General features: G+C 48.0%; 1 long non-coding RNA gene across 1 annotated transcript; it reads left to right on the top strand.

Moving 5' to 3' along the window:
• The first annotated feature begins 3,146 nt into the window (after positions 1-3,146).
• On the top strand, positions 3,147-11,547 carry LOC124469186. Its single transcript, XR_006956265.1, has 3 exons — positions 3,147-3,566; positions 10,472-10,575; positions 11,043-11,547. It is a non-coding gene; the product is annotated as an uncharacterized LOC124469186 (long non-coding RNA).
• Positions 11,548-12,627: the final 1,080 nt, after the last annotated feature.

Raw genomic sequence — 12,627 nt, 5'->3', positions numbered from 1 at the left:
GATGAACAGCCTGCCGGTAGGGGCACACCTGTCACGTTCACCTGTCACTCTTATCTCACTTTCATCTCTGTGTGTGTGTGGCTGCATGCGTGTGCATGCACTTTGATAGAGATACGGCAGTCTATGAAGATTTCGACGAGGATCAGTATCTCCAACACGTATGGATGACTCCATCAGTATCCAGGCTGTATACATATTTAAACACAGTTACCTGTGTGTTCAGTGTTTCTCTGTGTGTGTGTAAACATGTGCGTCCTTGTGTACTTGTGTGTGCTCTTGTTTGTACACACACTCGCACACACACTTTCTTGGAAACACTCCAAGCTCCGCCACATACATGTATACCTGTGCAGGTCCTACACACAGATGCCTTGGGGTGGCGTTCCAGTTTCCTGTAAGTTCCATCTCACCTTGTTATTGTCGGTGCTGCCAACCTGCTGGTCAGGTTCCACCAGACAGACATCATCAGACACCATCATATCATTAGCATCAACCCATTGCGGTTGAATGATGCTGTTGTTATGGTCGGCAGAGTTGTCTATTGCGAATGGATCCATGTTCTTTTCGGAGCAGTGGCTTTTGACTGTGTGAGGTTTGTCTAGTTGATTGGTCTTGTTGTCAAGGCGTAGCCCTAAAGCGCTAGGCCTGCTGTATCATTATCTAAGCCTGGTTTGCTTCAACGCTTGGGTTGCTCCAGCAAACATCTTCAGCGTTTTGGGAGGGAGATGGAGAGGGGGGGAGAGAGAGAGAGGAAGAGAGAGAGAGAGAGAGAGAGGGACAGAGAGAGGGACAGAGAGAGGGACAGAGAGAGGGACAGGGACAGGGAGAGGGAGAGGGAGAGGGAGAGGGACAGGGACAGGGACAGGGACAGGGATAGGGACAGGGACAGGGACAGGGACAGGCACAGGGACAGGGACAGGGACAGGGACAGGGACAGGGACAGGGACAGGGACAGGGACAGGGACAGGGACAGGGACAGGGAGGGAGGGAGGGAGAGAAAGAGAGAGAGAGAGAGAGAGAGAGAGAATGGCTGAGAGGGGGAGATGGAGGGAGGACAGACACAGCAAATATATAATGTCTGCTTATATCAAAAAACATTGTCACTATATCGTTAGTCACGACCCTAAAACACTTACATCAGAGAGGACCACTTGTTGATGTGATAAAAGTGCAAACCTATGTATGGTAATAGTAATAGTTCAGAATCACGAACTTCAACCAACAAAGCAGAATACGTGTGAATTACTGTAACGAAAGGATCAGAGGTCAACAATGAAGGCAAACAGAACAATGAACGTGATCGTGCTCCATGCTCCCCTAAGGGACAAGTCCACCGTGAAGATGTCTGGATCTGGTGGGATTGTGGACGTGAGGGAACGTGTGGAGAAGTCACACGTTCATCTGAGGTCTTCCCCTCGACAATCTATCAAGCCCTTTTGTACACACTGTGAGTTATCTAATATTTCACAATATATTTTGACTCCATCACTGCATGTGAGCCTATCTGCTCTCTGTAACAATGTTTATGTCATCAATACTCTATTCTATTCTGCTCTTGTACCTTTACCCTGTGCTGAATGTTGAGCTGATGCACAGCTGTTTTGTTTAGCCAACCCACACAAAAAGCTGAACAGAAGGTTGTGGGTCATTTCTGGGAAGTAAGTGAGTGTGTGTGTGTGTGTTCAGGTATGTATGTATTTAGTATTTCCTCATTTTTCTTAAATTTTTGTGAAAACTGTGGATCCGAAAAGAAATGTCACACTTATCATCCAGCATTATCATTTTACCTTTTAGCATCTGCCCAATTCAGGAAATTGTCATAGCTCTCGGCTAACATATTTGCTCGTGCTGCAGTGTAAAGGCCTGTATGTAACACATCCACCAGCTAGTTATACAGTTCCAAGTACTGTAGATCTTTCCTGGGGAAACAAACGGGCCCGGAACTTTCTGTGGGGGAATTCTCAGCTCTCCTCCAGCAATATCCACACTCACCCATCTTATTTGATTTGCAAATGTTATGCAAATGTACCCATTGGGGTGGATTGAATGGGCGTGTTTGTGTGCCTTGTTAGGGCTGGGATGATCACGCGTGTGTGTGTGCACGCGCACTCCCTCTCAGGCTCTGTACATGTTCGGTCTTGTTTCCCCACCGCCCTCGTCATTCCTGACCTGAAGAGCAAGCTCCTCTTGTTTGGGATGGAAATATTCATTTATCCAAGACACACTGTCTGTGTGAATAGGACATTTTGCATGAACAACAATTGCACAAGAAGAAAGTTGACGTGGAGATCAGATGTGATCCTTTGTGTGTGTGTCTGTGTGTCTGTGTGCGTGCATGTGCGCGTGCACGTGTGCGTGCGTGTGCGTGCACGCTTCGATATCTCCATCTATTGCATCACATCAGGATGAGTGACAGCTACAGAAACATGGTTCACTGCTTCCTCTTTCTCTAGTTGTGAAATGGGGAGAACCTTCGTCTCCCCCACGCACACACACACACACAAACACACACACTCGCTCAATCTTTCTTGCTTCATTCATCTTGACCTTAGGAGTAGTAGTATTTGTAGTAGTAGTGAAATCTTTGGGGGAAGTTGTCACAAAGAGAGGAAGTATGTCATAAAAGATTAGATGAAGCATTGTTTGCCACCGTGTGAGAGAGATTCCTCTTTTGCAATGTGTGTGTGAGCGTGTGTGCGCGTGTGTTTGTGTGTGTTTTATCCCAAAACAATTCTCAGCATGGCTGTGGAATTAACATAAATAGTGCAAGGACAATTGAGCTAAAAATGCAATCACCCAATCCTATGACTTGCTTGTACTCTCTCAAGACGTGACTCCTGACGTGCTTGTTGTGACATCTTGCAAAACATTATGACCTATGGAATTGGATTGCTGCCAATAATGATAACAAACTTCTTCGTTTAGACATCTTCTTCCTCCTGAGTTCACTTCCTGTTACTGATAAGATCCATTTTCTAACCAATCAAACAAGAAGTTCCTCATTTAGAACATGACACCTGAAATCCAATCATGTTCAATTTGCTCAGGTCGTCATCTACAAAGGCCTCAGTGTGTATCTATGGAAATGACTCCAGCTCGCCGCATCTGATGCATCAAGGCGTCTCTTTTCCATTTGTACGACTTTGATTGAAGGACGAGGGAACCTTTACCAGCTGTTCACGAGACACACTGTGACCAAACGTGACTGTGTTGGAACGTCTTAAATACACACATTTGAGAGGGAGAGATGGGACCGGGGTGTGTGTGAGTCCCTGTTTAACGTGTTGGCGCGTAAGCGAGTGTGCATGGATGTTGCTGACCTGTCATCGGCGTGTGTGAGAACGCTGACATGTGCATCTGGCCCAGGAAGCGCTGTTGCGTCGCCGGTCTACCCTTTCCCCTTGCTGATATCTCTCACTTCCTGCTTCCCTCTCCTCCCTCTAGCCGCTTTGTCTCTAGCTCTCTCTCTCTCTCCAGCACTCCAACAGCGCGGTCAGTGAGAGACGATCTGTCTGTCTGACCAGCCCTGACCACGACGAGGACACGCCGTCTTTTGTCCCCCTTGGGTGAGTGCTTGATGTCGGTCGGTCTGTTTGCCGTCATTTTCCAATCTCTGTCCCTTTTCTATATCTAGGTATATTCTATGCACCTTCTCCCTCTCTCTCTCTCTCTCTCTCTCTCTCTCTCTCTCTCTCTCTCTCTCTCTCTCTCTCTCTCTCTCTCTCTCTCTCTCTCTTTATCTCTCCCTGTTTCTTTCCAGAGTTCTAACGGTACACCGCAGGTATATCTTAGCCAGCGCAGTTATCCTATTTGCTTCTTTCCTTCCTCTTCCATCTGGCCCTACCTTATTGCTCCCTCCATTCACCTGTAACAACACATTAGGTTAGTTGTGTGTGCATGTGTTGGTCTGTGCATGTATCTGTCTTTCTGTCTGTTTGTCTGTGTCTCTCCTGCTGCCTGCCTGCCTGCCAGCCTGAATCTATGTGTCAGTGTGTGGACATGGTGGCCTGACAACAGGGAGGTTTGCTTGGATGATGAGGAGGAGTCTGGGAGGCGGGCATGAACGGCCCCGAGGGACGTTTCTGTGCTTGATGAGTCAGAGGGCTCCATCTATGTCGTTCTGTATGGATGGGTTCTGGATGGGTCCACCACTGATACCGTTACTGATACCAGATATATGCGGACCTACGCTTTCGCGGGAGCCTAGACATCCGCGAGACTCCCCTGTGACCTGCACACACGCTCAAACACAGACACACACACACACACTCAGACAGACATGTACCATGTTTCAAACTGTTCACGGCTTACTTAGCATCTCCGAGTCTGATAATAAATATCATTTGTCGGGAACGCATGTCGATAAGGTCACACGTTGCTGAGAGGGACAAGTTATTTGTAAAAAGACGTCAAGAGAAAAATAGGAATAGTTTCCTTTTCAGCGAGTCGCGTGACATCCAAACTTCACATCACATTGATAGAACTTCTCCGGCAGGAATCCAGTTTGAGTAGGATATCTGGAAATGCATGTCGAGATGATGGAGTGTATCCTTGAAACTGTTTGCCTGGAGAGGGGTTATAAAAGAAAGACTGAGAGAGAGATAGAGAGATACAAAAAAAAGAGACTGTAAATTACAATATAGAGGCAGTGAGAGGAAGGCAGGAAGAGAAGACATACAGTGTTCCTCAGAGTGGGAGACTTCGAGAGAAGGCAGGCGAGCAAGAGTTTCCCAACACCTGCGAGTCCAGGCAAGGTTCTGACTGGAAACTCGCCGGCAGAGATTGCAATGCATGGAGGGCAGTGAGCGAGAAAGAGAGAGGAAGAGAGATACCGAGAGAGAACCTCACAGAACAGCATACCATTCAGAGATTTTCCCATGAGAAAACCTGAGGCTTTTTTCGGTCTGAAAAATTTTGAGGAGCATCGGAAAACCAGACACCGTGTACGTCAGACAGCAACGAGGGGTGGTTTCTGGGATTGGATAGGCCTCGGATCTCTAAGCGAGTTAGCTAGGCTCTCTCTCTATAAAGAGCCCACAGATGGGTCTCTACGAGGAGTTCTAGAAGGTTCTGACTGCGGCTCCTCCTGGTTTTCCATAAGGGGGGACGAGCAACTCCTGGAGGAGGCTGTCTCGTCTACATGAAGCCCAACCTGCTCTCGTTCTGCTGCTGTTGTTGTCACTCATGACCAAGGACCCTCCAAGGACCTATCGAGCAGTAAGGTCTCCCCAGCGCTGCCGCGACTTGGCGCAGGGTGTCGCTAAGAGTCAGTCAGCTCTCGGCCATTCATTTGAAATGGGCCTGGTGTGTTTGGGCTTCTTCAAAACCTCTGTTATCTAGCGAAGTCCCGGGTTTCAGCTGGTTCCTCATCGGAGTGTCATGATTGGTGGAGGAGACCGCCGTGTGGGCAGTGACTACTTAGAGGAAACAGTGGCAGTGACAGTGAGAGGTAGAGTCAGTGATCAGGTCTGGTCCCCAAGGATTGACATAGTTAAGTGTACATTATGTGGCACCACTTCGATGACGACACACATAGACACACGTGAACATACACGCCTAACACAGACACATTGACACACATACAAACATACACACATAGCCACAAGCAGAAGTAAACACAAACACACACACACGTAGCCTCGACATACAGATACACACGTGGACACAGACACGTAGAGAGACACACGCACACACTTAGACACACACATACTTAGACACACAAAAAGCCACCTCCCTCCCTCCCTCCCTCCCTCCCTCCCTCCCTCCCTCCCCTCCCCTCCCCTCCCTCCCTCCCTCCCTCCCTCCCTCCCTCCCTCCCCTCCCTCCCTCCCTCCCTCCCTCCCTCCCCTCCCCTCCCCTCCCCTCCCCTCCCCTCCCCTCCCCTCCCCTCCCCCCCCCTCCCCTCCCTCCCTCCCTCCCTCCCTCCCTCCCTCCCTCCCTCCTCCCCTCCCTCCCTCCCTCCCTCCCTCCCTCCCTCCCTCCCTCCCTCCCCTCCCTTGGCACTGTGGCTGTCCTGTCTGGTTATGTGAGCTGAAACCATGTTTGTCAAACCTGTTATCCCTCAGGATGTATTCATCCTTTGCATCTCGACTGGGATCTGTTGTGTTCACACTCTGACATAGTCCTGAAGTTCCAGCACTCCTACTACCTATCACCGTGAAAGATCATACCAGGAACTGGAAAAGGCTGTTTATTATGTTTATGGCTGTGCGACTATGCTGGTGCAAATGCGTGTAGGTGTGCCTGTGTATTTGTGTGTTTTGTGTGTTTCCCGGAACCATTTCATAGTTGTGGGATTCCTCTGACCTGAAGAGTGATAGTGTGTGCTCAAGTGTACCTTTTAATCTTACACCTGCGCGCAAACGCACACACACACAGATGCTACTTTGGCGTAAGAACCAATAACACATCATGACAAACACAAACACACACCCATACAAATACACAAAGTGTATTCTGCAAAACAAGGAAGTTCTTGGGAATATTAATGAAATACTCTGGATCTCCTCTTCTTCAGTAGTTCTCTGAAGCCTTCTTTGCATGTGATTTAAATATTTTTCCATTTCATTCTGTTGCCTGTCATCTTAAGCAATGAAATCCCCTTGATGGTGGAAAAAGGGGCCAGTTTAGCTTGTGCCCAAAGGTGTGTGTGTTTTACAAGTGCCCAAATGCTGACCTTTCAGATTTTTATCTAAAGGTTTAATGCAGTCTCTCTCATTTTGTGACTTGATGTTCACATGAGGCACAGAGAAGCAGCATTCCTTTGCAATCACCCCTAATTCTCCAGCCAACAACAATCTTCAGATCCACAGCCCTGGAGACAAACCAGGTCTCTATGTCCATCTACTGGGCAGAGTCACAGGACAGACTGAGGACAGAGGGTCACATCTTGCCATGAGGTGAAGAAGATGTCGCATTGGGAGAAAGTTGGAATCTCACAACGTCAACAAAGTGAAAAATCTGCTGACAACAATGAAGACTAGAAAGCAAGTCAAGTATTTGGTCTTGAAGAGCGGCCATTTTACTGAGAGAGCTGCCCTTTTCTTGCCATCGGTACACTGATAGTTCTGGAAAGTTCTAGAAAGCAAGGGATGAGAGAGGACGAGGTGAGGGAGAGCTCCTCAGGACATACATGTGTGAGATGATATATACTGAATTTCGTCTCTTATGGCCTGTCACCCCTCAATTACTCCCCTGCCTCACCCGCCTCACCCCTCCTCAACCCTACCCTATCCTGTTCCCAGTGAAGTGTTTGCCGGACCGGTCTAGCGTGTGTGTCTGTGTGTGTGCTCTTCCCTTGAATGCCACACCAAGGGACACACTGCAAGTCCAGACTCGTCCCGGATTCACAGAACAGACTGCCAAGAGAGAGCTATAGTCAGAGAGAGAGAGAGAGCGAGAGAGAGAGAGAGAGAGAGAGAGAGAGAGAGACACTGAGAGAGGGGAGGGGAGGGGAGGGAAGGGAGGGGGTTGCGGAACAAGCTTATCCAAACCTCCGCATATGACTCATTCCCATTACACCTGTTTCTTTCCTTTCACGGTTTCATCTCCACCTTTTCATCCTTCGGCTTCTCCTTCTCTTCCTTGAAGAGCTCAGAAGAGAGAGTGTGACACTGTGGATTCTACATGCTCATAAGCGGTAGAGTCAGATGGCTGAGCGGTGAGGGAGTTGGGCCAGTAATCAGAAGGTTGCCGGATCAATTCCCCACCATGCCAAATGACGTTGTCCTTGTGTACTTCACCCTACTTGCCTCGGGGGGAATGTCCCTGAACTCACTGTAAGTCGCTCTGGATAAGCGCGTCTGCTAAATGACTAAATGTTAAATGGCTGACAGAGGTCTCCTCTGTTGACTCAAGATTTTGGCTGATGAAGAGTAGAAGGTGAATAATTGATGGCTGATCATGTTGTCAAGCTCGTCAAGCTGTTAGAGACCCTGATCGTTTGTTGGCAGGGTCACCGTCTGCTATGACCCTGAAGCGAGGAGTTTCTAGTCATGGCACAGAGTTCTCTGCGTGCATGTGCACATTGGCAAAGAGGGCCCCTTCCCTTACTGTCACACACACCCCTGCCTCCATATCCCCTTGGCCCACCAAACCGCGCGCCCAGCCCACGCCCTGTGTGTCTGTGTGTGTGTGTGTGTCTGTGTGAGTGTGTGTTTTTATCAAGGCCTTGTTTCCTGTTGAGCAATCACCACCAAACCTTCCAGACAACGCCTGCTTTGGGCTTCTTAAACACACACTGTTCTCTGCCATCTCCTTTGTGAGACGACACACGTGGTTGCAGCTCGTTTGTTGGTCTGTCGTTGAATTTGTGTCCGAGTTAGGTGCTTTGTCAATCGTGTACTTGTGTGCATGCCTGCATGCAAAGATATTGACCTGTGGAGAGTGCTTTTAAAAAACATTCTGAGGCATCCTTTGGGGAAAAAGTGATGTACTTTGAAACGGCAGAAGCTTAATGATTTGAAGTTAGATTTCATATTGTTACATAGACTAAACATTTTTGAAAGGGAATTTGAGAACTCATAAAATAGCATGAGTGTTTATGTGTGTGTGTGTGTGTGTGTGTGTGTGTGTGTGAGTGTGTGCGTTTGATAAGCTTGCTCTGTGTTATCTGGCCAGTAGGCAGAGCACCTGTCTTTTACGAGTCACCTGGCTATTGTAACATCCCATAATACGACCTCAACCTGACCCAGGCTGAATACCTCTACGCGCCTGTATCCATGACAACATTATATTGCCCCGGGTAATGACTGTTGTGTTATGTACCCCCAGGGGGGATTTCCTGAGACTCACTTTTATACTGAGATTAGTCTTCATAAATGATCAATTTATCTTTGACGTCGCAATTTAGGGGATTTCCATTTTACAGTGTAGGCAGGTGTGGCTTTGTTGAACTACTCTTGTGGGGATCAGAAATCCCACATGGAGAGTAAACCAAGAAAAATAAAATGTCCTTGGTCTGTACAACTTGAAGTGCCATTTCAGTTTTTTTGGGGGTGGGTTTAGGGTTAGGATTAGAATTCGAAAATGGGAATTAGAGTTAGTTGTTAGGGATAGGTTTGGGGTTAGGTTAGGAGCTAGGCTTATGCTTTAAAGGTTTTGGGTTTAAGATTAAGGTTAGGGTTCAGGTTAAGGGTTAAGGAAAAGTTTTTTTTTCTCTCTCTCTTTGACGCTCTCTCTGTCTCTCTCTGTCTCTCTCTCTCTCTCTCTCTCTCTCTCTCTCTCTCTCTCTCTCTCTCTCTCTCTCTCTCTGTCTCTCTCTGTCTCTCTCTCTCTATCTCTCTCTCTCTCTCTCTCTCTGTCTGTCTGTCTCTCTCTCTCTCTTTCTCTCCCTCTCTCTCTCTCTCTCTCTCTCTCTCTCTCTCTCTCTCTCTCTTTCTCTCAGAGCCGCCCTAAACAGGTCTTGTTTGTGTTCTCCAGAGCCCCTGGGTGGAGTGAAAAACCAGCAGGTGCTGAACCCCACCATGACCTGATCTGTCTTTGTTTTTTTCTTCCTCAATTTGATTCCATTTAGATTTCAAGTGCTGTATTGGCACGTTAAGAGATATTTCAAATACTTCCATAGCAAACATACAAAACAGTATTCATACAGAAACACGTCATAAACATTATAAATATAACACAGTAAACAGTATATACTGTATACAAATAGATAGATCCATATCTGTCTCTCTCTCTCTCTCTTTCTGTCTACCTAGCTCTCTCTCTCTAGCTCTCTCTTTCTGTCTACCTAGCTCTCTCTCTAGCTCTCTCTTTCTGTCTACCTAGCTCTCTCTCTCTAGCTCTCTCATTCTGTCTACCTAGCTCTCTCTCTCTAGCTCTCTCTTTCTCTTGAAGCAGCTGGTACTTGTATTGTTGTTGTTATTGTGTGTAAAGGTACTTTCCCTCCCTCACATTTCCTCCCACAGGCCACCCTGTTGTCTGATAGTGTGTGTGTGTTTGCCTGTCTGTGAATGTGTGCACATGCATGTCTGTGTGTGGGGGGGCACAAGCTTCCACATGTGTCCAACTTGAAGGCCTGCAGTTCAAATAAAAGGTTGTGGCAAGTACCCACTCCAATGCCCCCCCCCCCCCCCCGGCCACACACACCTACCCAACCACTGTTCCTCCTTCTGTGAACACAGAATACATTATTGGACACACTGCACCTGCCTGGTCCTTCCCACCCTTAACACACACACACACTCACGCGTTGCACACACACACACAAAACGCTTGCACGCCGGCGCGCACACAAACATACCCACACGCGTTTGCGCCGTCACAAGAGACGGCAGGACGCGGCGGCCCGTGTGGCCACGACGTCGTCTCCACGACGGCCTGTCGTCTCCACGACGGCCTGTCGTCTCCACGACGACAGGCCAGACGTGTTGGGGGGGGGGGGGGGGGAGGGATGTAGCAGTATTAGTGACGTAGCTCAACAAGAGGTTCTAATCTTTGCATCATCTCTCTCCTCCTCTCTATTTCTCAGCTGTCGTCCTCTCTCGTGCTTCCTTCCCCCCCGGGCGCTGTGTGACGACGACCACGCGACCGCGTCGGGAACACTTGACCGCCATAAGGCGTGTCCACTGTCCGGTGAGATGAAACTGCAAAGATGGATTTGAGTTTGACAGAGAGCGGCGTGCATTTAGGCACAATGATGCTTGTGTCTTGTCGTCTTTGGTGTGTACGAGTGGGATGTGTTTGCGATTTCCTGCCTGCGTGCGTGGTAAGAGTGCGTGTGTTTGTTGAGAAGAATGACACTAGACTGTACTGTACATGCTGTCCTTCTAACCCGTGTGCTCAAACCTCAAGGTGAGGCCGACACTGTCCGTGTGAGTGTGTGCGTGCGTGTCGGTGTGTGTGTGCGCGCGAGAGGTAAGCGCGTGCGCACGAGCATGCCGCGTGCGTGCATGTCTGCACATATACGCGCGTGTGTGTTCACAGCATGCGTTGTGAAAAGCCGACTGCTGGTGACAGAGTCTCTGGGAGTTGACACTCTCCCCATGAAGCTCAGTCAGGTCTGCAGTGATGTCATCATGTGCCCCCCCCCCCTCACCTAGGGTCAGGGGTGCCACCCAGGGCTGTTGTCATGGTGGAATCTAACTGGACATGCCCATCGCCTGTCTCCTCCTTGGGGCTGAAGAGAGGAGGAGGTAGGAAGGGCGAGCGAGCGTGGCTGACGAAGGGACGAGTTTTTCCTGCGATCACAAACGACCGGGGTCCATTTTGAACGTCAACTGCTCCAGCGGAAAACTTCTGGAGGAAGAACAAAGTGTAGGTTTGTGAACATGTGAATTCATTTGCCTTTTGAAGTGGTCCCAAACTTATTTATGAGCAAAAACCATTACTGTCACTAGCTTGGAATTGTTTAGCATTTACTAATGACAGCCAAAAAAGACACTATTTGAATATTTGCATGAATAAACTGCTCTTACGGTAATTATCAACAAAGGGTATTTCGTGTCGGAGGGCTGTTCTCTAATATTGTATGACAGCATGCATATATATGAAAATTGAATCGAAGTTTGTCGCTGTATCCTTCAATAAAATATATCTTTAAAACTTGAAGATGGGAGCACATCTTGTTGTTGTTGTTCACTGTTCATTATCTTCTCTCCTTTTATCTGCTTCCTTTAATCTTCCACCTATGAACGTCAGTACTTGCTGGTTAATCAAACACGGTTCAATGAGGTGTTTCTATTGAGTGTTTTTATTCAGATTTGTTTCATACACCTTATTCTGTTTTCATTTGTAACCAGCGGTGGATGTGAGTGAGAGCTATTCTTTGTAAAAAATACAAAAAAATACGCATGATGTGTCTTACTACTTCACTGAATGTCTTCTTAAGCTGAAACACACCGAAACTTTTTGAGTGAAACTTGAACTCTCAAACACCAACAACACACGCACACACACACACACACACTCAAAAACACACATTTTCACACACACAGTGGCTCTCTATCCATCTGCTCTGTCTTTTTTCTTTTTTTTTTTGACTGCAATCCCACAAACTCTTATCTCTCAGCCCTGCTGCTCTCCCACCACCCTGGATCCTGCCCCCCCCCGCCCCCCTCAACCCGCTACGCACACACACACAGATACACACACACACAAACACACGCACACAAACACACACACACAAACCCCTTGTTCTGTCTGTGAGCTGCTAAGGCACCCTGGTTGGTCACATTTCCCAAGTGTTGCATTGAGATATCTAAAGACTACAGCCTGCGGTTTTCTGTGCATGTCGGGGTGTGTGCTTGTGTGTGTGGGTGTCGAGGTGCATATGTGTCGGGGTGTACGGGGGGGGGGGGGGGGGGGGGGGGGGGGGACGTCCCTGCTTTATGACACGGTAGCAAATAGGAGGGAAGTTGTGAGAGTGAAGAGCAAGCGTTATTACTGCTGTGCCTGTGTTTGTGTGTGTGTGTGGATCTACACATCACATCTCTCTGGTCAGGAGAGCCACCAACTCAAGCGCACCTGTCAGCTCCACAGTGATCTTAGTTTCTTTTTTGATTTCCCTACCAGGAAAAAGAGGAACACATGCATACACTTTCCAGGTCCACTCTTATCTTTGTTAGAGAGATCACTAGGAGTAAATTCAATAAAATTTAATAAAGATGGTGAACTACATTCAACTAA

Source organism: Hypomesus transpacificus, chromosome 6, assembly GCF_021917145.1.
Source record: "Hypomesus transpacificus isolate Combined female chromosome 6, fHypTra1, whole genome shotgun sequence".
Taxonomy (NCBI): domain Eukaryota; kingdom Metazoa; phylum Chordata; class Actinopteri; order Osmeriformes; family Osmeridae; genus Hypomesus; species Hypomesus transpacificus.
Note: the sequence above shows the minus strand (reverse complement) of the source record. Positions and strands in the feature narration are given on the sequence as shown.